This window comes from Emydura macquarii, unplaced genomic scaffold (genome assembly GCF_026122565.2).
Source record: "Emydura macquarii macquarii isolate MOO-44397 ecotype Brisbane River unplaced genomic scaffold, CSIRO-AGI_Emac_v2 contig_318, whole genome shotgun sequence".
NCBI classification, from domain to species: domain Eukaryota; kingdom Metazoa; phylum Chordata; order Testudines; family Chelidae; genus Emydura; species Emydura macquarii.
The window spans coordinates 10,253,609-10,280,784 of record NW_027130455.1 but is presented as its reverse complement, the minus strand read 5'-3'; the positions used below and the strand labels follow the sequence as shown (position 1 = coordinate 10,280,784).

General features: G+C 42.0%; 1 long non-coding RNA gene across 1 annotated transcript in view; it reads left to right on the top strand.

Annotated features, from left to right (window-relative positions):
- Window positions 1–26,065, top strand: part of LOC137165903 (uncharacterized) — a 32,104-nt gene extending 6,039 nt beyond the window's left edge. The window contains exons 2-3 of the long non-coding RNA XR_010923520.1: window positions 15,855–15,989; window positions 25,912–26,065. This is a non-coding gene — a long non-coding RNA (uncharacterized lncRNA). The remainder of the gene's footprint in view (window positions 1–15,854; window positions 15,990–25,911) is intronic.
- The last annotated feature ends 1,111 nt before the right edge of the window (window positions 26,066–27,176 follow it).

Here is a 27,176-nt window from a genome sequence, read left to right as displayed (position 1 = left end):
ACACACAAGGATGCAAAGTTCAAGGGGAATTTTTATTTGGTCTTCATTTTGTATTCACCTGTGATTTACCTTTGACCAAAAAAAAAAAATGTTCCCCCACTTAAAGTCAGCAAATGAGTCTTAATTAGTATTTGCAGCAGTGAAAACACTCTCTGAATAAACACTTATTGGTTGGCAGATCAGAAACCAAAAAGCCATCTTGCCTTGTTATTGGTGGCCAGATGTTTGATCATTCACTTGAAGATGTGAATTATAGTTCTCTCTGTAGGTGGCTCAAGAAAATAACTTATCTGAGTACCCTGCTGTATAATTAGGTGTTTCAGAGGATGAAAAGGTGAGTGCCTTTGGTTCATTCAGATGTTTGAGTAGGTGGAGTGGGGAGAGACCTCACTCCTACTTCACAACTAAGCAGCACCTGCCTCTTGAGATGGGGCTGAAGAGGAAAGAGCCTCTCTGTCAAAGAGCAAGAGAATAAAATTGGCTTAAGTTCCTGCAACAGTCGACATTTCTTATTAACTTTGTTCCCTGATAAGTTGTGAAGCTGTAGACCGACAATTCAAGTGGCTAGCTCCCACATAAGCTGCAGCAATTGCAGCACACCTGTACATGTGCACTTTCCCAAAATATCTACTCAGGTCACTGCAGAAGGATCTTTGTTTTATTTTTCCCGTCCAAAAATGATTTCTCAGCAGGCTCAGAAGGCAAATCTCAGAGCTGACTGACTCGTCCTGCCCAGGTGAACAGTGCATCAGAGATCATGATGAGCAATCTGTTTTGGAATATCACATTCTGCCCAATTGTACACGTCTTTTTCCTTTCTAGGGCCCTAATGGAAGGCACCAGAATTAGCTTGCAGAGCAGGGAGAAGCTGGACTGGAGTAGTGAGGTTTTTATTAAAGGACAAGAACGTGGATAAGTCCAGGGAAAACGGCTGACTGGGAGGATGACAAAATGATCTGATTAGAGATAGTATGGAGATCTCAGGTGCAAAATGAATGGGGTAGTTAGTTGCCAGAAGGGGAGTGGTTTGTTCTGGGTGAACATCATGGTGTATACTCTAGCTACCTCCCTAAACCAATAAATGCTTGGGGTATGGAAGTGAGAAGAGTAAATTACACAAACCCTGGTACTTGTTGCCTCTGCAGTGCAGAGACCACTGGAGCCAGACTTCACAGCTGTGGAGGCCTTCTTGTATCCTGAAGGGGGAAAACCCCTAGTGGTAGTCACATAAAACGTATAAAACTGTCTCATCTCATCCCTCTGCCCACGGTCAGATTCAAACTCCGATGAGCACTGAGCAGGATTTGGCCCACATTTAGGACACATAATGATAACTGTCATGTACTTCTGTACCAGTCATGGACTGATGACAGAGCTTGCTGATAAACCCCACATGTGTTCTTCATAAGATCTTTTAATACTCTGCCAAGTATGGCTAATGTGAGCTGAAATAAGGTATTTTACGCACAGTGCCACTTAGTGCCACTTAACAGTGTATAGTACAGTTTAGCATTCCATTACATCTCCCTCTTTAAGTTCTACACTCCTATCATTTACAAAATATACACTATCACACTCTCTTTTAAGTTTAGTATGGATTGGTCTGTTAAGTATCTCTGAAGCATACTGATTTTTTATTTACACAATATGTAATGTGTAACTTTGGTCATCTGGAGGTCCATTAGTTGCAGCGACTGGCTGTGGTTGGTCTGGAATTCTTGAATTTTCTTCTTCTTCTGCATCCTCCATCCATACAGTGTGCTCATTGATTGTGTTTTCTGAGCAATACATTGTGGATGGTGATAGTTTCTGTTCTACTCTCCCCTGTCAGTCTCGATCACATATGATTTCTTTTGCTTTCTGTCTTTCATTCTTTCACAACTGGTGTTTTGTCTGTCCTCTTTCTCCCTCCAATTTTACATGAACATCATCACTAGGTTCTAGACTTGACAGTTCTCTAATTAAGTGACATATGTTCTAAAAGTGTTCATAAGCTCTTTTAGTCTTTTTATCCAATTTGTCTACTCTCTTCATGTCTGGCCACTTTGGCGATAGATTGTTTTCCAAAGTTGGGACACTAGTTCTGAGTTGTCTTTCCATCAGGAGTTGTGCTGGACTATATCCAGTTGGTGTTGATCTGTAATTCAGAGAGCAAGGAATGGATATTGATGCTGTAGGATTTTCTTAGCTGTCTGTACACATCTCTCAGCCTCTCCATTTGTGTGCGGATAATGTGGGCAGCTAGTAATATGTTCAAAATCATATTAGGCTCAGAATGACTTAAATTATGCTGAGTGAATTATGGTCCATTGTCCATCATTAGTTGTTCTGGAATACCAAAGTGAGTAAAAGTGCACTTCAGTTTCTCAATAACACTGCGACATGTTATGTCTTTCAAGTACATTATTTCTATATACCTGGAAAAATAGTCCATGATGACCAGGTAATGATGTCCAATGAGTACACATAAATCTGCAGCTAGTCTCTAACAAAGTCTGTCTGGTAGAGTTGTTGTTATTAAAGGTTATTTGTGTTGTGTTGGTCCGTTAGTTCTGCAGTGTTCACATGCAGATACTTTATTCTTTATGTCCTTGCTAATGCCAGGCCACCAAACTGACTAGTTGGAGCATTCATGACATTTAATTAATATTTGATGTCCTTCATGGATGAAGATTAGGATTGCTCCTCTCATTTCATTTGGAATTACAATGCAATTTCCTTTAACCATTTGAATCCATTTGACTTGCTTAATTGTCCATGCATGGCAAAGTAGTCTATTGTCACTTCCTTAGTGCCCTTTAGACACTTCAGGCAGCTGCCCCTCATGTAACGTAGAACTTCCAGAAGTTGCATGTCTTTTGAGGGTGCTTTTTGAAGCTGGAGTAGTTTCCTTTCTGACACTGGTCTGTATGTCTGCACAGCATCCATGTACGTCTTTACGTTATCTTCGAGCTCATGGGTAGTTGAGTACAATGCTGGGATCCATGACAGAGTGTCTGCCACTACCAGATATTTCCCAGAAACACAGTTAGCAATTGAGTAAAATAGCATTACCTTAGTAATAGCTGTTGGCATATCAGCAATGCTTCATCCAGATCTTTTCCGTTGATCTGTTATGAGTGGTTACAAGTGGCTTATGGTCTGTTATCTGTGTAAACGATCCGCTCCACACAGATATCTGTAAAAGTTCTCACATGTCTAAAGGCATCAATCTGTGCACATCTTTTTTCTACTTCTGTAAGTGTGTGAGAGCTAAATTCAGCTGGTTTCCACTCAGAGTCATGTTGTTGCAACTGCACATCACCTAGGCTATAGCTCCTTGTATCTGCACTGTCTATTGTAGGTTTGTTCACATTATAGTGCTGGAGAACTGGAGCTGTCGAGATAATTTCTTTTGTCCTTTTTAAGGCAATTTCTTGACTTGTCCTCCATAGCCAAGATGTGTTGGATTTTAACAGTTTGTTCAGTGTGTTTTTTACTGTAGAAAGGTCTTGTAGGTACCAACCAAGGTAATTTACCATCCCCAGTATATGTCTCAGTTCTGGTGGATTAGTTGGTGCATTCAATTCTCAAATTGCTTGTACTGTCTCAGGGGTAGGACTGATTCCATCTTTGTTTGTTGTCTGTCCCAAAAACTTGATTTGGGGTAGGCAAAAAATGCATTTTTCCTTGTTTAACTTCAGTTCAGACTGACTTTTTAAACATAGAACTTCACTGAAGGTTTTGTTGTGTTTTTCCATTGAAGATCCATGTATCAGAATATCGTCTATGAAAACTATAATTCCATTAGTGTTTGTTAACAGTCCTGCCATCTTTCTTTGGAAAGGTTTTTTCTGTTAATCCAATAACCAGCCTGTCTCTGATATTTTCATGAGTCACGTTTGGCATTCTCAAAATCACAGTTTTAAGCCAGCGTATGTAGAGCTCTTATAAAACATTCAACATTTTCCTCTGGTTCTTGAATTCTCTGGTGAAAAAATGCTCTTTCATATACCATATTTCTTTGAGCTATAAAATATGCATGAAACATAGCCAGAACCCTTTAATAATCATCTTTGTGACTGACTTCTGTAAAGTCAAAGGAATTAAAGATATGCTCTTATAGCTTCCTAAAAGCATAAATTAAAGACCTGTATATCTCCAGTTTTTTGTGGAGTTTGTTTGCAATTTGAACTCTTGCAAAATGTTGCTTCCAGGTTGTTCATTCTGAAGTTTATTCAAAACTAAAGTTTTCTGGGGCATTGAAGAGTGGCATTTCGATGAGAACGAGCAAACTTTGTTGCTTTATTCCTTCTTTCTGTGACCTGGCTGCTATTTTCCCTCTCTTTCTGTTCTTAGTTTACTCCAGACACCATGTCATATACTTCGGTAGCAGATATGGACTGATAACCGAGCTTGCTTATACTCACCAGATGTGCTCATCATAAGATCCTTTAATGCTCTGCCAGGTATAGCTAAGGTTAGCTTAAATATGGTATTTTTCACACATTGCCATCTAGTGGATCAACAGTATAGTACAGTTTAGCGTTCTATTACAATAACAGGCCTGGTCTACACAGGCGACTGAGGTCGACATAATGTCACTTACTTCGATTTCTGAAAGCCAGCGTCTACACTGGCACAGCAGTTTCGTCGACTTAACGTGTGGCAAAAGTCGACGTAATAAAACCACCTCCGCAAGTGGCGTAGCGCCTAATTTGATTTTATTGGTTCGATATTGCGTCAGTGTAGACAGAGTGTAATGTAATTCGACGTTTATGGCCTCCGGGAGATATCCCACAATACCCGGTTGTGACCGCTCTGGACATTCGCGCTCTGCTGTTACATGGTCATGCTCAGTGGAAATGGCCCCTCCTCTCATGCCCCGGGAAAATTTCGATTTTCATTTCCTGTTCGGCCAGCATGGAGAGAGCTTGTAGCTGAACTCCTCATGGCTACTGCAAGGCCCAAACATGCTCCAGCATGGAGTCGACCAGAGGTCTTAGATCTCATCGGTTTTTGGAGCAAGGAGTCCATTATGGCTCAGCTCAGAGCCAGCAAAAGAAAATTGGACATTTACGGGAAGATATCCCAGGGCATGCTGGAGAAGAGGCACAACAGGGATGTGCAGCAGTGCCTCATGAAGATCAAGGAGCTACGGCAGGCATATCAAAAAGCCAGGGAAACTAACAGCTGTTCTGGCTCCTTGCCCAAAACATGCCACTTCTATGAGGAGCTGCATGTCGTTCTCGGTGGGGACCCTACCTCGGTGCCGCCACATAGCATCGATACCTCCGCGCCATCCCACTCCCGGGACAATGATGAGGACTCTGTGGATGAGGAGGAGGATGAGGAGAGCAAGGTGCAAGAGAGCAGGGTGTCTCTTCTCCCAGACAGTCAGGACCTATTCCAGACCCCAGAGCAGTCCAGCAGCATGCAGGACAGCCCTAATGATCTCGGGGAAGGCACATCTGGTGAGTTTTTTCTTCTTCTTAGCAGTTATGTTCTTTTTTAAAGGGGTGGGGGAGGAAAGGGGATTTCAGGGGTTTAGCGGAGTGTCTTCCGGCTACTTCTGGAACAGATTATTTATGTGCAGAGATATGCCCCAAGAATCATCAGTTGATCTCTCAAGGAAACTTTCGTGTAGGTAATCTGTTATCCTTTGCACAAGGTTTCAGGGGAGGGCAGCCTTGTTCCTTCCTCCCTGGTAGGATACTTTGCCATGCCACGCTGCAGTCAAGAGAGCTGGCATCATGGCGGAACACAGCATAGCGGCATAAGAGCCAGGCTGGTACCCTGCTGTGTGTGGCAAATCTTCCCTGTCCTTGTGCGTTACCCTCAGGAGACTGATGTTGCTCATGGTCACCTAGGGAAGATGGCGCATGTTTAAAATTCCCGAGCTATACAGCAGATACCCTTTACTTCTCTATTCCCCATTGTATTGTCCTACTAAAGTCACTTTAATTATTTTGCTTTGGTTTCTGATGAGACTATTAACCCCCCCCCACGCTGTCTCCAGATCCTCTGTGGCCACCTCATGACAAAACAGTCACCTTAATTAAACCGTGGCGCCCGTGTCATACAGGGCATTTGAAATGAGCTTTTTTAATCCTCTCTATAGCAGAGTAAATTGCCCCTGGCTTTCCATCACTGTAACGGCACAGCGAGCCGACCCTTCTGGGATGTTAGGAATGGAATGAGGGTCTGGGTTTGCCTTGTGCAATGAAAGGAGAGTATTTTATACATTGTTGCATTTGCTTCAGTTTTCTGTGTCCGCTAACAATGGCAACGTTGTGCATTTCTTTTCGTTCTGTAGACACCTGGGCCTTGGCCCAGCCTGCTCGAACTGCTGCGGAAAGACTATTGCAGATTAGGAAGAGGGAAAAAAACAAGAGACGACATGTTTGGCGAGCTCATGAATGCCTCCATGGCAGCAGAGACAGAGCTCTGAGAATGGCGGCTGACCTTGTCCCAGAACATGGACAGGGAGAGTTGAAGAGCGATGCAGGAGTATGATTGCAGTACCATGCAGGAATTGTGAATTGTGCGTGACCAGGCTGACATGCTCCGGCAGTTTGTGGAGCTTGTGGACAGAGTCCCACTGCAGCCGCTCCATAATGCTCCTCAGTCTATGGCTTTGCCACCCTCCCCTTACCCCAGCCCCAAGCGGTTTCGGAGGAGAATGGCCAGGCTGCAGTATGTGGTGCACTCCACCCCAGTGAAGGGGAACAGAAAGCAGCGGCAGCCCCGATAACAGCTGGCCTACAAGCAACCATGCTACCCTTTGAGACTGTGAATGAACACAAGACCCCCCCCCCACCGACTTGAATGTTCATAAATAAAAGTTTGCATCATTTCAACACGTTTCTTTATTAAATCATAGCTTGTTTGGGAGGGATTTGGAGCGTACTGATAGCCGTGGTAGGGGGGATGTTAAGCAAAGGCACATTACATACAAGAACAGAAATCAGTACTGCATCTCATTGCAGAACCTGGTTTTCAACGCTTCTCTAATGCAAAGCGCTCCGCGGTTAGCTCTCAGCGTATTGCTGGTATCTGGCTGCTCATTCTTGGCGGCCAGTCTTTCTGCCTCTACAGTCCAACCCTGGGGAACCTTTCCCCCTTCGCTTCACATACATTATGAAGAACACGGCACGCATATATCACTGAGGGGATGTTCTTTTCACTCATGTCCAGCCTAGTGAGGAGACTTCTCCATCTGGCCTTTAAACGCCCAAATGCACATTCAACAACCATTCTGCAAGTGCTTAATTTGTTATTAAAATGCTCCTTGTTGCTGTCAAGATGCCCAATATATGGCTTCATTAGCCAAGGGAGCAAGGGATAAGCAGGATCCCCCAGGATTATTATTGGAATTTCCACAACCCTGATGTGAATTTTTTGGCCTGGGAAGAAAGTGCTCACCTGCATGCTAGAGAACAGCTCCAAGTTCCGAAATACATGCGCTTCATGCTCCTTTCCAGACTACCCCACATAGATATCTGTAAAATGACCCCTGTGATCCACAAGGGCCTGCAGGAAAAGTACCCCTTGCGGTTTATGTACTCGGTCAAGAGGTGGGTAGGCGGTTAGATAGGGATGTGCGTCCCATCAATGGCCTCCCGGCAGTTTGGGAACCCCATCACGACAAACCCATCCACTATGTCCTGCACATTTCCCAAAGTCATTAGCCTTCGTAGCAGAAGTCTATTGATGGCCCTGCACACTTGAATCACGGCAGCTCCAACTGTAGATTTACCGACTCTGAAGTGATTCCCAATCGAACGATAACAGTCAGGGATTGCCAGCTTCCACAGAGCGATGACCACTCTCTTCTCCACCGTCATGGCTTGTCTCAAGCGAGTATTCACGCACTTCAGGGACGGGGCCAGCTCTGAGCAAACTTCAAGGAAAGTGGCCTTTTGCATATGAAAGTTTTGCAGCCATTGGTCATCATCCCACAGCTGCATAACGATGCGGTCCCACCAATCTGTGCTTGTTTCCCGGGACCAGAACCGGCTCTCCACAGACTGCAGATAATGCGTTACGGTCTGCAGCAATCGGGAATTGTTCTGCTCGATGGCTTGTAACAGGGCAGCGTCGGTGGCATTGCTGTTGCCTGTGCTTTGGGTTCTTGCTCTTCTTTGAAAATACTCAATGATAAGCCGCGATATATTTGTGATGCTCGCAATAATAGTGCAGAGTTGAGCTGGCTCCATGTCTCCACAGCAATGGTGACTGCTCCATAAACAAATGGTGCGAAAATTCCTGTTTGTTTGGGGGAAGAAAGGAGGAGGAAGGAGCATTGCATCATGGGATGATGCATCTCGTCCCAACAGCCACCACGGCTAATTGCACTGTGGGATAGCTACCCACAGTGCACTGCTTTGACTGCCGACACAATCGTGGTGAGTTTGGACACCCGAGCCTGGCACAAGGAGCGTGGTGTGGACATGATCCAGTGACTTCTAAAAATCGGTGAGTGAAAATCGACTTTAAGTAAGTCAACTTCACTCTGCAGTGTAGACATACCCTGAGAAGCATGTTAATGTGTAGATATATGAGCCTGTTTCTTTAAAAACTGGAACAGGAAAGCAAGCAAGAAGAGGCCTGGAGAAATCTCTGTGAAGACTCTATATGGCTGTAATATCAGTAAGGAAGGGCATTTGGTCTGGTAGCTGGGGTTTTAAGCAAGGAACTTTCAGAAAAAATATCATCAGGTTAGTTTAATAAGCTGGGGAACCCATCCAAACCAATTACTGATGTTTTAAATACAGATGCTGGGGCTGATTATTCACTGCCTTAGACCTTGGGTAGCTGTTCACACCTGTGCAAAATGAGTATGTTCTTGCCTGGTACTTTCTTATACCCACTTTGCACTCATTTTACACAGATCTAAATGATTACACCAGATGTAAATAGTGGAGGATCAGGCCCTGTATCTTCATTTATCTATACGGAAGAAAAAGCATCTTGGTAATTTCTAAACCAAAAATAGTTAATTGAAAAAAATAAATCACCTAGATCATAATGAACTTGTAGCCTGGGGATAAAATGAAGGTTATACATATGTGATGTTGCTTGTTAATAACGGAGAGAAAAGTGTGTAGTAGACTTTGTGGTATTCACATGATTCATGTCTCTGAAATCCTTTTATGTTGATGTATTTTACAAATGTGAAGAAATAAAAGGTCCAGATTTTGCATTGACTTCCTCCTCAATACAGGTCCCTTGTGCTTGAATGGAGGCATTAAGTAGGAGAAGAATTTGGTCTCTGGTCTTCTTCCTGTGTGCAGGAACTGCCTTCAGTTTAACTAGACCAGTGTGAAGTTTTGAAGGTCACAGCAATCAGATCTGGTATTTATTTGTGTCAAGTACTGTACTTGGCTTGAAAAAATCACTTGAGGTTTGTAAAGCTCAGTTTTCAGAGGGTCCTAAAGGATAAGAATTGAAGCAAAAAAGTTGTATAATAAAGTACAAATAATTACACTACTTCAAACCCCAGTGGAACAATTTTCACTTAAAAGAAAGCAGAGATGGTACAAAATTTACCTCAACTAGAAATCCATTTCATACCAAAGATGTACTGCCCCAAATGGCATTGTGATCAAGATCAGCATTATAGCAGAAAGGCAGAAAATCCCACATGCTTAACAATCTTGGTGCTGCTACAAAGTCATCAAATTATGACTAAAAAGATGGCTATGGCAGTAATCTTTTATTTGAACCTTTAGAGCTCAAGTCCAACAATGGAAATAACCTATATATAGGAAGTGACAAGTCAGACAGTTCAGCATAAAAATTCCAAAGATCACATAACAAAAAAGACAAATAGATTTAACAACATCTGGTTTGCCAAGCAGATAATGTGAAATGCTGATTGGTACATACATCACCAACATGAATCCAAAGGCAAAATTAACTATACAGAAACTTCTATACCTACTGAGTCAAATTCCTCTGAGGTATAAATCAGTGGAATTATGCTAAGGATAATAAATTTGGTCTATGCTGCAGATGAGATGTAAAAGAAGCAAACCACCTTTACTGCACATTTCAGTGTTTTACTCTTCTGTATGAGTATTAAAATCTAGCTCCATCCCCAGATATTTAAACTCTGTTGTTCAAGTTAAGTTCAATTTCAGAATGTAATCTTAGAAGAATCCCATTAGGAGTTTAATTTTTTATACAGATTCAACATGTGAGAACACTGATACACCCATTTAAAATCAATCTAAGTGAATATAATGCTCATCAGATATGAAAAATGTACAGTCCTAGAGTCTGATTCTTCTCTCACTCGCACTGGTTTTGCACCAAGTTATCTCCACTGATTTCAGTGGAGTTATTTCTGATTGACACTGGTGCAACTCATAGGTTCAAACCATTCATTAGACTGGATTCTGGCTGGTGAGCTAGATGTGAAGATTTTGCATCTCTAGGAAGAGTTTAATCAAGCCCTTGGAAATTGAAGTCCTCTGTTTCAAGCATTCTTACCCTTTTTTATGTGGGACTAACTGGCAGGTTTTTCTTTGTGGTGGCAAAAGATTGTGATATTGGAGAGTGCTGCTGGAGTTGGTTGGTAGGACCTGGATAGGGATGCATTGGTGATGGGGGTTCGCTGTAGGGCTGGCTTTGAGGCTGTTAGATGTGCTGTTGTCTGGGAGTGGGAGTTGATGCTGGATTGGGGAGCCGTGATCAGGGTCGGGGCAGCGGATGCTGGCTGCTGGGGGTGTTTCTCTTCCTTCCCTCTACACCCAACCACCTACCCATCATCTCATTGTTCTTCTCTGGGTCAATGCTGCTTCCAGAGACATCCTACTATTTAAACTGGTTCTATAGACTCCGGGAACGTTGAGCTCCGTGTCGATGGAGAGCGGGGATGGGAAGGGAGACCTCCACTGAGCCCAGTCATCAATCAGCGCCACAGCCTGAGCAATCCTGAAATTTTATACCTGGGTGGAGTCTGAATGAAGTCACTGGGGCTCCACAAAGATACGGGGCCAGCCCACACAGCTCAGACTGCAAGGCAAGGGGAGCAGACCTTTGGGCCTGATTCAGAAAAACACATGTTTGAGCAGGGCCTACATAATGGCACTAAAGGTTGCATTGTATTTCCTGGTATTTGCCCTTCTTTATAGCAAAAGATCCATGAGCTCAGATTCTGCTCTCAGTTCCAACAGCTGACTTTAGTGGAGTTACTCCAGCCTCATGATAGTGTACATGAGAGCTGTCTGAGGTCACGTCAATACAGACATTAAAAAGAAAACGAAGCTGCTCTTCTTTGTTTCCACGTTCACAGATAGATTTCAGCTCGCCCTGTTAAATATTAAAATAGAATATGTGCCCTGTTCAGCACCATAGGGATATACAAATGTGAAACAACTAAATAGCAATGAAAATGAAACTCAGCAAAAAATGTGTGACAATATCTTCATCAGTTGTCAAGTTGTATGCAGCAGATTGCAATGCCATGTGGTCAGAGAAATGCTGTGGGGTAGCCTGCCTTATAAAAGACAATCCACAAAAGTCTTATTTTATCAGACTATTTGCCATCAAGGTGAGAAACCATCTCTGTCTAACTTTTTACTTCATAAGATCTGTTCTTCATTTTGTATTAAATATGGCTTAATTTATGTGAAGTTTCTTTAAATTGTTTGCATGAATTTCATAAAAGGAAGTTATACTATAAATAATGCAAAAATTGTGTGTATTAGACTTTAGTAAGGCTGCTTTTGACAAAGTCCCACATGACATTCTCATAAGCAAACAAGGAAAATATGGTCTACATGAAATTACTATGACGTGGTGCATAACTGATTAAAAGATTGTACTCAGAGGATAGTTATCAACGATTTGCTGTCAGACTGGGAGGACATATCAAGTGGCATCCTGCAGGAGTCTATCTTAGGTCTGGTACTATTCAATATTTTCATTAACAGCTTGGATGAAGGAGTGCCAAGTATTATTATAAAATTTGCAGATGACACGAAGCTCGGCGGGATTGCAAGCACTATAGAGGACAGGATTAGAATTCAAAATTACCTTGATAAATTGCAGAATGGACCTGAAATCAACAAGATGAAATTCAGTAAAGACAAATGCAAAGTACTTCACTTACAAATGAAAAACCAAATGCCCAGTTACCAAATGGGGAATAACTGGCTAGATGATAGTACTTACTGCAGAAAAGAATCTTTGTTAGAGTGGATCACAAATTGAATGTGAGTCATCAGTGTGGTGCTACTGTGAAAAAGACAAATGTCATTCTGGGATGTATTTAACAGGAGCATTGTATGTAAAAGAGGGGCTGTGATTGTTCTATTCTATTCAGCACTGGTGAGGCCTCAGCTGGAGTTTTGGACACCACACTTAATGAAAGATGTAGTCAAACTGCAGAGGTCCAAAGGTGCAACAAAAATGGTAAAATATGACCTATGAAGAGAGGTGAAAGAATCTGGCATGTCTCTTCTAGAGAGGAGAGGGCTGGGTAGGGGGAGGCATGACAAGTCTTCAGATATGTAAAAAGGTTATCATAAAGTGGACAGTGATCAGTCATTCTCTCTGTCCAAGAAATAATCCACTTAGTTTGAAGCAAGGGAGACTTAGATAAGATATTAGGAAAAATGTTCTAACTATAAGGATAGTTAAACACTGAAATAGGTTTCCTAGTGAGATGTGGAATACTTATCCTTTGGAGGTTTTAAGACCAGGTTAGACAAACATCTGTCAGGGATGGTCTGGTTATAGTTATTCCTGCCTCAGCAGAAGGGGCTGTGCTAGAAGACTTCTTGAGGTCCCTTCCAGCCCTACAGTTCTATGATTCTTTAAAATCTCAGTTTCTAATATTTAGACTGTTGCTTTTAAACTATAATTTAGCTACAGTGGCCCCAATCCTGCAAACAGTAATTTGTGTGCTTAAATTTAAGCATGGGTATAGTTTTACTGCAGTCCAGGGGACTGCCTGTTTGAATCAAGGTAAACACAAAGGTGCTCACAGGATTGGGGCCATAGACTTAAAGCTCTCTGGGGCAGGGACTGTGGTGTGTGAAGAGCAAAAGACAATAATGTGTGGGTTACTTTGCCTAGGACTGTGGGGTCCTGATCTGTATTTGGAACCCCTTGCACTTTCCAATACAAGTAAAAAAAAACCCAATAAATGTAATTAAGGGTCTGTAGAAAAGCCCAACATTGTGCTCTTACTTCCATCCTTGCCATACTGTGAAAATGAGTGTTGTGTTGGCGTTAATGAAATCCAGAATTGGGGTTTATATTATTCCTATGGTAAGGTGTGGTTGTGTTTACTTTGGAGTAGCGAATTAAAGAACAACCAAAGTAATACAGAGAAGAAACAGTTAGTAAGATGCTGCTTCTCCTTGGACATTTTCTCAGCATCTCATGGGTAGCTTTTACTGCTTCTTTTTTTCTTACAGAACACTTCGATTTTTAAGAAACACCCATCCTACTATTTTTAGTTTAGTGCTAATGGACTGGCTGTGCCTTTGAGATTTTAAAGCTTCTTGTCTTGTGAAGAATGCTGGGGTGATTTTTATCCTGGACTCTAAAGAGACAGGTCTTCCAGCAGTTTCCAGGGAATCTCACCACCTTGTCCCAGAACACTTTTGCCATTTATATTTTCTTTTGACAATTCTGATCACACCAAGAGCAAGACACACACTGTCAATCTACAATGTCTTATTTTAGATTATGGAAAAATAACAAGAACAAAAATAAAGTCTTCATGAGAGAACATCTGTCTCCCACATAGCAGGCGTTAGTGACTCTGAGAATAAGTGATAGCAGTTGCTGCATACCGTTTTTAGAAACGCGAAGATGCAGTGCATAGAAAATAAAATCATAAGGCCAAAAATTTCAAAAGTGGCTAGTGATTTGGGGTGACATGTTTGAGGCACCTTAATGAAGTTGACCAGCCACCCTCTGATAAACAGGCCCATTAAAGGTGTGTCAAGTTGGGCACTTAAAAAAAGAAGGCACCCAAAATCAGTCCCCACTTTTGAATAACTTGGCCATTGGAGTTTGTTACACACCCCAGAGTCTTGTATTTCTCTAAACAGGAAGATGGGTGAGTGATCTGATCTAAAGCCAACACCATTGTCTCTTCATGACCTAGGAGTCAGTGAATGCACATGACTAAGTGATGGTCCGTGGGGAAGAATATCACTTCCACAATGCACAGGAGATCCACTAGAACTTAGACTGGCTGTGTAATTCCTGAATTTCCACCAATAGGAGGGGTCAATATTGACTCTTAACAGGAGACACTTTTAAAATGCACTGCAGGATACAACTACCGGACCTCCCTGAAAACTTATTTTTTAGGAGACGTTGTTGGGTACAGTGGGAGGAATGGGCCCAATTTTAAAATCTACTTCATGTCAAACTGTTGGCTAGCATGAGACTTCAGATCGAAATGTGTTTTTTGAAGAGATGAGCTGCACTGTTTACTTCTGTCTCTGGAGGAGGCAGTTATGGGCTCTGTTTTGCTGCCATAGGCTACCAGTTTGCTGCCATAAGCTACCAGTATTATACCATTGGCCCTGCTTCTTGCGTTCTCCCATGTTCTGTATCATTTTTCTTAGCGGTAGCAGCAATAACAAAATCTGGACTTCTGAAACTGAAGTTGTGTTGTGTCAGAGGAACTGAGCGACAAAGTGACTTCCCACACAAAGGCAATGTGCCACAGCTACAGTATTATGGGGTGTAAAATTAAATCCTAATGGTCTTCAGGCCTTGGCATTTCAGAATATTGGCAGGAATCGCGATGGTACTAGATGTGCGGGGGTGGATTACGGAGAAAATCTCCACTCAGGGCCTAAATGTGTGACTTCAGTGAGAGTTTTGCGTCAGCAGCAGTTTGGTTTGGTCCTGTGTGGTACAATGTCCTTGCAACACTGAGAGATAAGGGCCTATTATATGACCATAAGTAATTTTAAGAACAAGTTCACTTGGCTGTGCTGATTTTATCTGCTGTCAGAGTTCACTTTGAAATATCCTTATGCTGTTCATCCAGAGCTTCTGTAAAGCCGTACAGAATACCCAAGCTTTGTTCTTGATCTCGGTCTTTCTCTCTCTCTATTCCAGCAAGGACTGGGGATGCCACGGTGGCATGCTTGGTCCCTTGAAGAGCATCTCCTGTTGTGTAAAGAGCCCCTTGGGCACAGTTCATGTTTTATTTTCTATTTTAGGGTTTTATACTGCCACTCATCGCCATAGCATCTGGGCGCCTGCCATGTAAAATCAATTGCAATAGCAGAATCTTTTAGTGGATCTTCATGGAGTCTCTGTCATTTCTCCCTTTTTGGTGTCCAAACTCTGCCTGGGGTAGATTTAGGGGTGGGGGACTGGTGGGGGAGGTTTGTGGAGTTCATGTAAATTCATGCAATTCACATAAATAATTTAAAAAATACTCGTGTCTGAAACTTCTTGACAGTAAATGCTCAGGGCTTGTAATTATGGATGTGGTATCATCCAGTAGTCAGGATGCTTATACTGGGCATCAGCAAATCTGGGTTCTAATCCCAGCTATGATACTAACCAGCTGTGTAACCTTGGGCAAGACTTTTTATCTGTGCCTCAGGCTTCCCTGTCTCATTTTGACTGTCTTTCCCATTTAGATTGTAAGCTCTTTGGGCAAGGGACCCTGTCTTGTTATGCTTGTACATCACCTAGTATTATGGGGCCCAGTTGCTATTGGGAGTGAATGAGAGATGTAACGGATGTTAGTCCCGTTGCTTTATGCACTACCGAAACATGCTCACATATGAGGGTGGCAAGGACGGTCTGAGAATCTACACAGAATAGTATAGAATAGGTGCTAGTGCAACATAAATAATAATATACTGTTGTTTTTATAGGGCCTGGTGTATGCTGTCTTTGAAGACACACTTAGCATGACCCTGGTTTCTGATGGAGCTGAGTGTATTGTGATATCAAAGGAGTTCTTCAAAAGATACATGGATGAGGACTATCTACATAAATTGCACACAGTTGTAAGTCTTGTGTTTGGTTATGAAGTTTTACCATTCTGTGGATGCCATTTTCCTTGCTTACCGCACATTACAATCAAACAGTGCATCCAGAAATAATGTATAAGAGCTTGGAAAAACGGATTATCTGGAGCAGGCCCATTCCCAGTTGTACAGATTTCCCGAGCCAGTAACATACTCCTGGACACGGGCCATTGGCATGCAGGGAGAGCGAAAGGGTCTTCACTTAGATGGGATCTTTTTGCTTGTATACCTATGTAAGAAAACTGTAACAAATCCCTCCTTCCCCAGTAACTTAAGCTATTGTTATGACTTCAAAGCAACCAGAATTGTTTGGAGTCCAGGAGTGGGCTATCACTTTTGGAATTAAAACAGAAAACACAAACACAGGGTGTACAAGATGCAGACTTTTTGATATCAGGATGCTTTCAGCAAGAGAGAAACTGATTTATTGACCAAACAGGTGAAATAGTGAAACTGAACTTACTCAGATTCAGGCTTAGGGTGTATATTTTTGTCGTGTAATAGGTTTGTCTCTGGATGGTGTAGCTTGGGGCCCACTATTTTGTCTTTCACAGCTATCTTACACCACACACAAAATATGAAGGAACCACAGGAGCACAGTGGGGTTCAAATAACCGTGTTTACTAAGTCAACTCACCATGCAAGACCTAGCTACATATCCACTGCTGCTCTGGTAGGCTACTAAACTGACAGAGAGAGTCACTAGAAGGCTCATAAGTTATTTGAAGGGATGCTATCTGATCCCTGTGCACTAAGATATATATTAAAAATGCACCTTAACTTTTAAACTTGTGTATATTTTGCTTTTATGGAAATCTGAGGTGGTTTTAGCTAGCTTGAAAAAAAAAATAGAATTGTTGACTACAGTAAGTGATTTAAATCAATGCTGTTCATGAAAGCACGGATACTATTGGGTATCTATTTATAATATCGTGTGCAGAATATCTGTTATATTAAACCTATTAAACCTTCTGCCAAAAGATAAATTTTCATAAATCTGCCTAAACATTTCCCAATAATATATTGAATTAAACAGTGGAGAAAAATAATCCAGTTGATGGATTTTCTACTTGAGAAAAAAGAGATGCTCCAAGAGCCTGACTAATAGAAATAATCGGTGCCTGTGCTCTTCAAGGGTAGAGTTTTTCAGCTGAGAAATACCATTTTCTTAGGAGAAAAACATACTGGCTGTGAGAAAATTCCACAGTGGGACATAACCCAAACAGGATTAATTCGCACCGAATTTTGATTATGAGGACATCAGTAGAGGGCACCTGAGGAAAATGTACCCAGGCATCACTGTCTATGCATTCAGCATTTACGCATGGGTTTGCTAAAGTAATTAATCCACCACTGCTACAACATATGGCTCAGCAATCGCAGAGTCTGACAATATCGTGCTCAGACCGCTCCAAAGGGAGATACCACAGGCAGATATTACAGTTTAAACAACTGAAGAGAGGAACTCCGTTATTAATTATTTGCATTACGTTAACATCCAGAAGTAAGAATCAAAATCAGGGTCCCATTGTATCGTGCACTTTTTACCATGTAGGGCATGTCTGCGCAGCAAAAACATACTGCTAGCCTACCTGAGATAGCTTAAATCCAGCTAATGTGAGTAACGCTAGCCGGGCATCCAGTGAAGTGTGGGTAGTTCAGACCCAGCATGGACCCTGGGTAGGTATTAGCCTCGCTCGCCCACTCTGAAGCCCATGCTGCGCTGTCTGCACTGCTGCTGTTACCTGTGCTAGCTGGATACAAGCTAGCTTCCTGTGTGGACCTAACCTTAGTCCCTGCCCTGGAAAGCTTTCAGTGTAAATAGAAAAGATAGACAGCGGTAAACAGAGGCACAGAGAGAGGACGGTGATTTTCCCGAAGTGACATGGGAGTCATAGTTTGGGTGGCTCATGCCCCTCTTCTGATTCCCCAGCCAAACTACTTCTCCCGTGATGCCCAACAGCCAGGGACACCCATGATGTGTGTGGTGGCTTAGCAAGAGGCACCACCGTGATGCATCATGGGAGATGTCCAACCAGAGAGCCTGGCCCCTGGAGGAGAATAGAAGCATGAGGTGCCTCCACTTCAACTCCAGTGGATTTGATGCAGCACTCTTTCAGAATTGAGTTTTTGTATTTAAAAAGTTTTCAGACAAAGATTTTCAGGGTTGTTGGGTTTTTGTTTTTTGTTTTTTGGTGGGGGTGTGTGAAGAGGGTTAGGGGGTTGTGTGGAAAGGTCAAAATTTTCCAAAAACAAAACAACATTTTCCAACCCCAGCTCTAGGAGTGACAGAGGGGCAAGCCCGGAAAATGATTGCAGCTGCATTTTGAACAGACTTGAGGGAGACAAGGTGACAGCCTTTGATGCCAGAGAAGAGGAGATTACAGTAATCAAGGCAAAAGATGATCTGGGCACGGACAAGAGTTTTGGCAGTGTGGGTAGTGAAAAAGTTGGTGCACGTTCATGAAGCAGCAACAAGATTTAGACCCACCCTGGATGTGTACATCAAAAGAGAGTGCCAAGTCAAAGATGGAACTAATATCACAGGCCTCAGTTACAGGGAGGATGCTGGTGCTGTCCACAGTGACAGAGAAAGCGGGTAGAGGATTTGGGGCTTGGGGGCAAAGACAGTGGAATACAGAGATCAAGAACTCTGTTTTGGCCATGCTAAGTTTTAGCTGATATCTGGATATTCACAAGGAGATGTCAGAAACTAAGTCTGAAGTGTTAGTTTGGATGGAATTCAATGAACATTTGTTTCCTGGTGATAAACTGTGGTGTATTTATATCCGATAGGCCTTTGTGCAATCAAATAGATACTCTGGGATGTTAGGTTTTTAAACTCTTGAACTTTATCTCTTTTATATTTGACATATAGTTAACACATCATATTCACATTTCTGGTTTAGTTTTATACATACAGTTCCTATGATCTGAAAGCCACTATTTGTCAAACAGCTGTTCTCCATCCTAGGGCCTTATATGGACCCCATCATTGTATTATATGACTATCCCACCATTTTGAATGTGCTTATCCTCTCAACATCCCTGGGAGGTATTAGCTCTATTTTACAGATGGGAAACTAGAGGCACAGAGAGGGTAGATGACTTGTGCAGGATCATATAGAGCAGAAAATTGACTGCACATTTCCCAAGTGCCAGCCTATTACCCTAAACACTGGACCATCCTTCCTCCCTATATGTTACACCATGTTCCTATCATTTTACTTATCCTAACATGTCACTACATATTCCTATCACTGTCATCCTCACCCTCTTTCATCCCATTGGACTGTCTTGTAGAGTTTTGTCTTAATATAGGCTCAAATACTTAACTCGATCCACACAGGCAGATGGATTGCAGGACCGGAGCCTAACTTAAGTGAATGGGATGCCATGTGCCTAGAGGGTGTCCACCCACATGGATCAAGGCCATAGTTTGTAAGCCCTGTGAGGCATGGACTATTTTTCAGTTCCTGTTTGTGCAGCGGCCAGCACAGCGGAGGCCTCTGGTCACAACTGGAATACAAAAAATAAACACATCACCATAATAACTCAGAAGCAGTGTCACCTACCAGTGAAATTGCAAATGGAAAACAGAGGGGATGCACCACTTTCCAGCAATGTAACGGTCCTGCTTAATGTCCAGCTTAGTAGCCGTAATGGCTGGTGGAAATGGGCAAGCGATTGTGTGCGAATGTGAAATAAACATATTTTATGGAGATGCTAATGACACACAGACTCACACTCATTCCCAACAGCCATTACTGCTGTTAAAAATCCTTTCTTTTACATTGCTGGAAAGCTGTGCTTCCCCTCGGCTTTCCATTTACAATGTCACTGTCCTGCTGAATAACCCTATGCTCACCTTCACATTCTTGGCAGGCTTTTAATGAGTTTGCTTACAGCATAATTAACTGTTCTGGATTCATTACTTCCCAGCTCTGACTTACATTTAGTCTCTTCAATGTAATTACTCCGCTGTGTACACTCAGTCAAATGTGCTACATTGGGCCTCTCCAATTTTTATTAAACAGGAGGAAATGAGTGGTGAACTACACTACTGCACACACAACTGGCATCTGCCCTTATGATCCGCTCTGGTTCCATTTGTGCTTTTCCCCAGTAATGTGAGTTCCAGTCAGATAATTCCCTTTTCACACCTCCTCTTCATCAGATTTGTGTTCTCTCAGGTGTTACCGCTAAGTTAATTGAATATATACAAAACAAACTATACAGAAAACCGGAGTTTAAAACAGCTGTCAGGGACTGTGACAAAAGTAACACAGACCTTAGTTGCCCAGCACCGTCCCACTTTCCATATATTCAGGCAGAACTATAGGCCATGAACTGGCGAGCTTATACAGGGCCGACCCTAGGGAAAATGGCACCCTGGGCAAACTTTCTTTGGCACCCTTCAAGTACTGCTCCCCCCCCGCAGAGGGCAGCCACTCAGCAGCAGGCACAGCCACAGCAGGTGGATCGGCGGCGGCGCTTTAGGTGCCGTGCTGCCGGGAGGGCTGAATGGGGACGCGTGGGAGTGCCTGGTTTCCATCCTACAGCCCCTTTTATCCCCTCCCCTTGCCTTCCAGGTGGGCACAGCCCTTCTGCAGCCTCTTGACCATGGTGCTCCCCTCCTCCCCCCCCGAGCATGGCACCCTGAGCAGTTGCTCACTTGTAAAGCCACTCCTGCCAATACAGACGGTATCCACCTGAAAAATGGTGGCAGTATTGCCACACCCAAGCAGTCAACAACCATGAGTCAGGCCTCCAAAAGAGATCAGAAGATTGGCTTAAAAATCATGAGTTCTTTTTCAAAAATAGGCTTTTTATTTGCTTTCTGCTTTCTCAGCTTTTGGGGTATTTTCAGATCACATTTTTTAGCTTTTCCCTGCAACCGAGAGGGCTAGAGGTGTACAATATTATTGTAGATGAAAGCTAAGATTCTTGTGTAATCCTTGGACTTTGAAAGTTGGAGCGTTAAGAAAAATATCAGCTGTCAATAGACTTGCAGTAAAATTAGGACAGCAACCAAACGTGGGGTCAAAAGTGTTGAGCCCAGATCCACAGAGAGACGTAAGTGCCTAACTCCCAGACTTAGGAACCAGTGAGAGCCACAAGCAACCCCATTGGCATTTGCAGAATCAGAACTTTAGGGACTATTTTGCCACAGTCCCAGACTTTGGGTTATGTTAAGCAAAGAACAACTTAAAAACTGTTGTTTCATATTTAGTTTTATTCTTCTTTTGGAATAAATCAGCATTTAGGATCACTCTCTGCCCTTTCTTCAACTTACTCTAAAAGCAACAAGTACTTTGCAGAGTGTGACAAGAGAAGTGTCTCTCCCATTACTGTAACTGAAAACCTTTCACAGTAGCTAGCCAGGTTGAAATGAAATTTTGTGAAATAAGTAACAAAACACAAAGAAATAAAGCTGATTTATAATGAGTTCATATCAGGTTGAAATAGGGCATAATGCATTTAATCTTAAAGTGAAATCTTATTGCCAGGTGCAACTACCTTCCATAAACTGGATAAACTCAAAGGGCTAAATTCGCCTTTCAATTAATTTCCAGTCAATGGAGTCTGCTGTGGTGTAAGTGAGAAGAGACCGTGTCTCCAAATGCCTAGAGGCCTTTGCTGAGAGTTGATGCTGTTGCATACAAGGGAGTTATGTTCATCTAAGCATTGCCTTACCACAAACCCTCTTTTATTCTGTTGATTTTGAAAAAAATCAAATGGTGTATGTTTATTGAAAGGAAAGATGGGGATTAAAAATCAATGAGACTTTATTGCAGCATGGATCATTATTTCCTGCTGTTTTTACATTATTTTGCCATTTAGAGACTGAGGAAGCTGCAGGCTACTCTACCAGCACAGCAGCTTTATGTTCTGACTGTAGCTTAGAAATGAGCTAAATACAGTAATTATATTAATGGATCTTAGATTTCAGCTCTTGCTTTTTTAAAGCAGGCTGCCCTGTATATCACCATTAAAAGGCCCCCTTCATGACATAAAAAAGGAGCAGTTCAAGGATGTTTGGTTTTGCTATGCTGTTTACTATCCTATTTAAAGACTAAGACATACAGGGCCCTTATTTGCCATTTTTCATGGCATGGGAACAGAGAATGGAATGAAAAGGTAACAAAATTAAAAATGGAAAATAACCCTATTTTTAATACATGATGAGACTGTAACACTCACTGCTATGCGGGCTAAGCAGCAGTCAGAAAAAGGATTGTACATTCATATGAGTAATAACTGCACTAGTGGGCTAAAAGGCTGGCATTTTCAGAAGGTCCCAGTGAAATTCAGTTGAGTGCTAAACTCCCTCACACTCCTGTGATAATTCAAGCCAAAATTTATAAGGGAAAGCAAGTCTCATGTTCTAGGACATTAACTACTAATTGTCTGGGATAGAAAGAAACCTCCCTTGTGCTCATCTGGTTGCATAAATGTCATCCACTGTCCTATTTCTGGGGTATCTGGTTCATCGGTACATCTCCAAGCCTTTTGCAAATGAGGATAAATGTCTTTATCCCTACTTTACAGAGAGAGAAAAAATGACTTACGTGAAGTCATTCTCCAGGATAGGATTCTGGACTAGATATTGGGTTGATTTAGTATGGCAATTCCTAGTTTCCTATATAACCTTGGCCGCCACGTCATTTGAAGGCTTTTTCTTAATCAGGAACTATTAATAAAAATAATTATTTAGATTTAGAAACATCCCCTTCTGCCTTTCTCAGCTTCCTTAAAGCACTGTACCTAGAAAGGATATAGCTCTTGACAAGTGTTATCTGTATCTTACTGTAGTTACAGCTACAAGCTGCTGCATCTAACTGCACTTCTTTAGGGATGCAGTTTGTACTGCCCAATACAGTGACTTAAATCAGTCTAAAAAAAATTCCACTCGTTTGCAACTCTGCCCATTTACTGCACTCATTTACTTCAAAAGCTTTTTTATTATTATTATTACCTTTCTTTTCCTTGATATCCTCATAATCACATCTCTACAGCAAGAATGATTGCCTCATTCTTTGCCAGACTGAAGCCTTTAGATAAAATTAAATTGTCAAGGAAGCTCAACTTTGCAGCATTTAACTCTTCTGTGGAATAAAAGCCTGCAAGAACGTAATAAGACAGTTAAGGATTAGACATGGTTGTGTAAAGACTCTAGATAATTTTATAATTAACTTATCGTTCCCGTGCCATCATGGAGGTTACAGTAGGATTTTTTAGTGATGGCCCAAAACACTGAAGTTGATGGTAGTTCTGCTGCAGCATTTTGGACCAATGCAGTAGATAACTGTAGTTTGTGAATAAAGGATGTCACAGATACCACAGTAATCAGCCTGGTTTCAAAACCTAAATGATAGATTTCTTCACCATACCATTATTTTACACTGATACTATTCAACACACTCAAACTCAGTTTACAATTCCTTTGCTCAATTTTAATTATATTGACATTTTAATTATAGAGCCGCTTTCATTGGTACATCTCCAAGCCTTTTGCAAATGAGGATAAATGTCTTTATCCCTACTTTACAGAGAGAAAAAATGACTTATGTGAAGTCACTCAGCACATTAGTGATGGAGCCAGAAACAAAATGAATGTTTTCCTGACTCCTACTCCAGTGTCTGCAGCTCACACTGCCTCTCAGTTTGATTTGGGAGTTCTTTCCTAACATAAAATACACGTGAAAGATTGGCAAAATCTCACTGAAATATTGGGCAGGCTCAAACTGTGACTGCCACTACCTTCGAACTATGCTCTTTTCCCATAATTACTAATCAATAATTATCCATTAAATAGCCACTTAATAACATAACACACCACAATGGCAACCAGTGCAGGGTAATGTCAGGACCTTTCAAAACATAGATTACTGGAGCTGTGCAAATCCTTCCCAGTTTATTTCCAAATGGATTTGCAATCTTTATCAGTTTGGTGGGGCCTGATATCCTAAAAAGTCTGGCTTCAAAGAACCCAGTTTTACTATCTCACCGCAAACCTAATGTCACATTTAAGTTTGCATGAATGCTCTGGTATTCTCATAGGTTCTCTGGAAATGGAAGTGGGAGAAGTGAGCCATTTGGAGAATGACATGTGACCTGTCCAATTCAGCCTTTCCCAGCAAACAATGCACCTATGAAAAGCAGCGTCCTAATATTTGTCGGTATCCACATTATTATAATAAATCTGGGGTGAGATCCTTAGGCCTGGGCAAAAGGGCTGGAGGTGTATCATGGGGCCCTGGGTCTGGATGGGGGAGAAGTCCCATAGTGCAGGCCCTGTCAAAGATAGCTGCTTTCTGAGGCCTTTCTTGCAAGCTGTGCTGTAGAGGTATGCTGGGGGTGTAGCTGCAGCAGATAGTGCTGCAGAGATCCCAGGCAGTGCTGTAACCCTAGGACAGCCCTGGGATGCTACCAAAACAGGCGCCCAGTACTATCTCAGTTATGCTGGGGGCCTCTCCAGCCGCCAGATCAGCCCAGGATTAGGAAGGTATTAAAGCAGTTTCCTCCCTCACACCCCAGGAGATCTGTGATGTGCCTCTAATAGGCACAGTGCAGAATTTCACCCATGGTATTTAAGGACAGGCTATTTGAAAAGGGCGTAGCTCCTGGTTTGATAGACCTGATCAGTGAAAAGCTGGCAGAGAACAAGAAGCCAAGATGGGTTCACTTGAATATAGTCCACAGATTACTCACGTGCGATATGCACTGCCTGATCTGAAAATCCATCAACTGTTTTTTCCCCCCCAGATAATTGTGTAGGACTAGGTTATGTTGCAACATAATAATAGCACTTATACAGGGCTCTGTGTTTCCAGTGTGCTATTATTTAATCTGTCCACATGACATCCTTGTGAGGTAGGTAAATATTTGTGTTCCTTTTACTATAGATGTGGAAAATGGGACAAAGCCTGGTTATGAAATGAATTTAAACCAGGAGTAAGTCCACTGAAGTCTATACAGTTACAGGGCTATATTTTCAAGCCCAGTAATAGCCCCTTTGTGTGTAAGGGGGTCATAATCCAGCCACAAATCGCCAATAGAGAATTTCCTTGGCACAGGGGAATTCCATAATGACACATCTGTGCCACTACTAGATTGTAGTTAGGCAGACTCGGCTTAGAAAGGGATGTGGTAAAGCTGTACTACACTATGTCAGTTCTCCATTGGCAAAGGGTCCCTGCAACGGAGAATCTGTCCCATAGTGCTGGAAAGCCAGTGTAAGTGAGATCAGATGAACACAGTGGTCCTGATTCTGACATCACTTATACCAGGATAAGCCTGGTGTTAACTCCATTGCCCTCAGTGGAATTATTCCAGATTCGCATGTAAGTGAGCAGGGAATTGGGGCCACCAAATCACTCTGAGATCCAGATTAGAACTCAGGAGTTCCTGGCTCTTAGCCCCATGCTCAGTCCATTTGACTGTGTCATCTCATTTTCTGGCTTTATAAGAAAAAGTAAAACAGCATAATGAAACATGATGAGACCTCAATTCAATGGAAGAGACACTCATTTTCAAGTTTGGGTACCCACTAGGAACTTGGAGAATATAAAGAAACAGTGGCTCACAGTCTAATTCAGTATATAATCCTAAATGTTCCCATACATGCACTGGTACACTGCATATGGATTTGGGCAGACGCTTTTGCACAACAATCACTATAATGCAAAGCTTTGGATGATTTAATAGTCCAACTGCATTTATCTTCCTACTGCTTTGCTGAGCAGGTCTGCATTTCAAGCCCCAGTGATCAATGATACTGCTGTGTAGTCATATGAAAGCAATTTATGCCTCACTCTACTTACTGTCATAAGATTAGCTGTGGATGGCTAATAGAGATTACACAGTATATTTTACCATCAGCATTTATGCTTTCCAGGTTCAGCCTTATCCTTCTAAAGAGATGCTGGAGAAAACGATACAAGACTACATGAACTGGAAAGCCTACAAATCTCTGCTGATCCATGAACCCCATTAGCCATTTGGAAGTTGATGGAAACTTCAAGAGTTCAGAAGCTTAAAAAAAAAAATCAAGACCAAAGTATAATTTAATACTTGTTTAAAAAACATCTTGCATAGTGAGGGTGTGTGTGTGTGTGTGTGTGTAGGGGGGTGGGGGGAGATTCTGTTCCTACTATTCCTCTGATTTGCTTCTTTGGTGTATGTGTTTGTAAACAAATATATGCTGCAGACATTTTTGTTGTTGTTGTTTTCAAATTGGTTGCTGCAAATGCTTCCCTGTAAAAGTGCCTTTCATTTGAACCCTGCAGTATTTCATTTCCTTTTGGAGCATAATAAAATGCAAGAATTCATTAAGTCATCTGAAGGCAATTTTCAATTATGAAAATACAATTTAAATAAGGGGGAGAGGAGTCTTTGAAGATGACAAAAGTGGAAAGTGATTGACACACTCAGTTGTCATCTGGAATCAATTTCACACTTGGAGAAAAATACCTCAGCTAAGGAAAGATCATCTGTCAGCAGGAGACAAACTGCAGGGAACGGGGGAGGGAGATAGAAAGTAAATCCAAGCTTAGGCAGAATATCCAGGAGCCAGAATGCCTTTAACAAGGCAAAAATCAAAACCTCCTGAATATAAATACTAAACATTGTTGCATGGGCAACCAGAGCAAACATGGAAGAATTAGGGGACTATAAATAGCAGTCCAAATCTTCCAGTCCTTCCAGTGTCTTATTCAGGCACAATGCTAATGAACTTCCAGGATAGCTTGTCTATGTAATTTCTGTGAAGTTTCTCACAAAGTTTTAAAGCCGCTGAATAACAAACTGGTTTACATTTTAGTGTAAATAATATTAATAATGAATTATAATAGTGTAGTGTTCTCAAGCAATGTTCCAAGGACCCCTAGTGATCTGGGAAGCAGTTGCCACTGGTCTGCAGAGCTAGTGGGTCACTTAAGGCTAGTTCCTTCTTATTTCCAGCTGCTAAAAGACATGAAAAATGCACTAGATCCTTTCCTAATGTGCCAAATGGATGGGGAAAGGGAAGTTGTCTGTGTTAACAAATGGGAGGTGGTTCCATTAAAACCTGGTTTGAGAAATCCTGTAATAATAAGTTCACACTATGGCAAACCGGGGACCATTAATTGATTTGTTTCAATTTGGTGGATGAAGCAAAAGTGT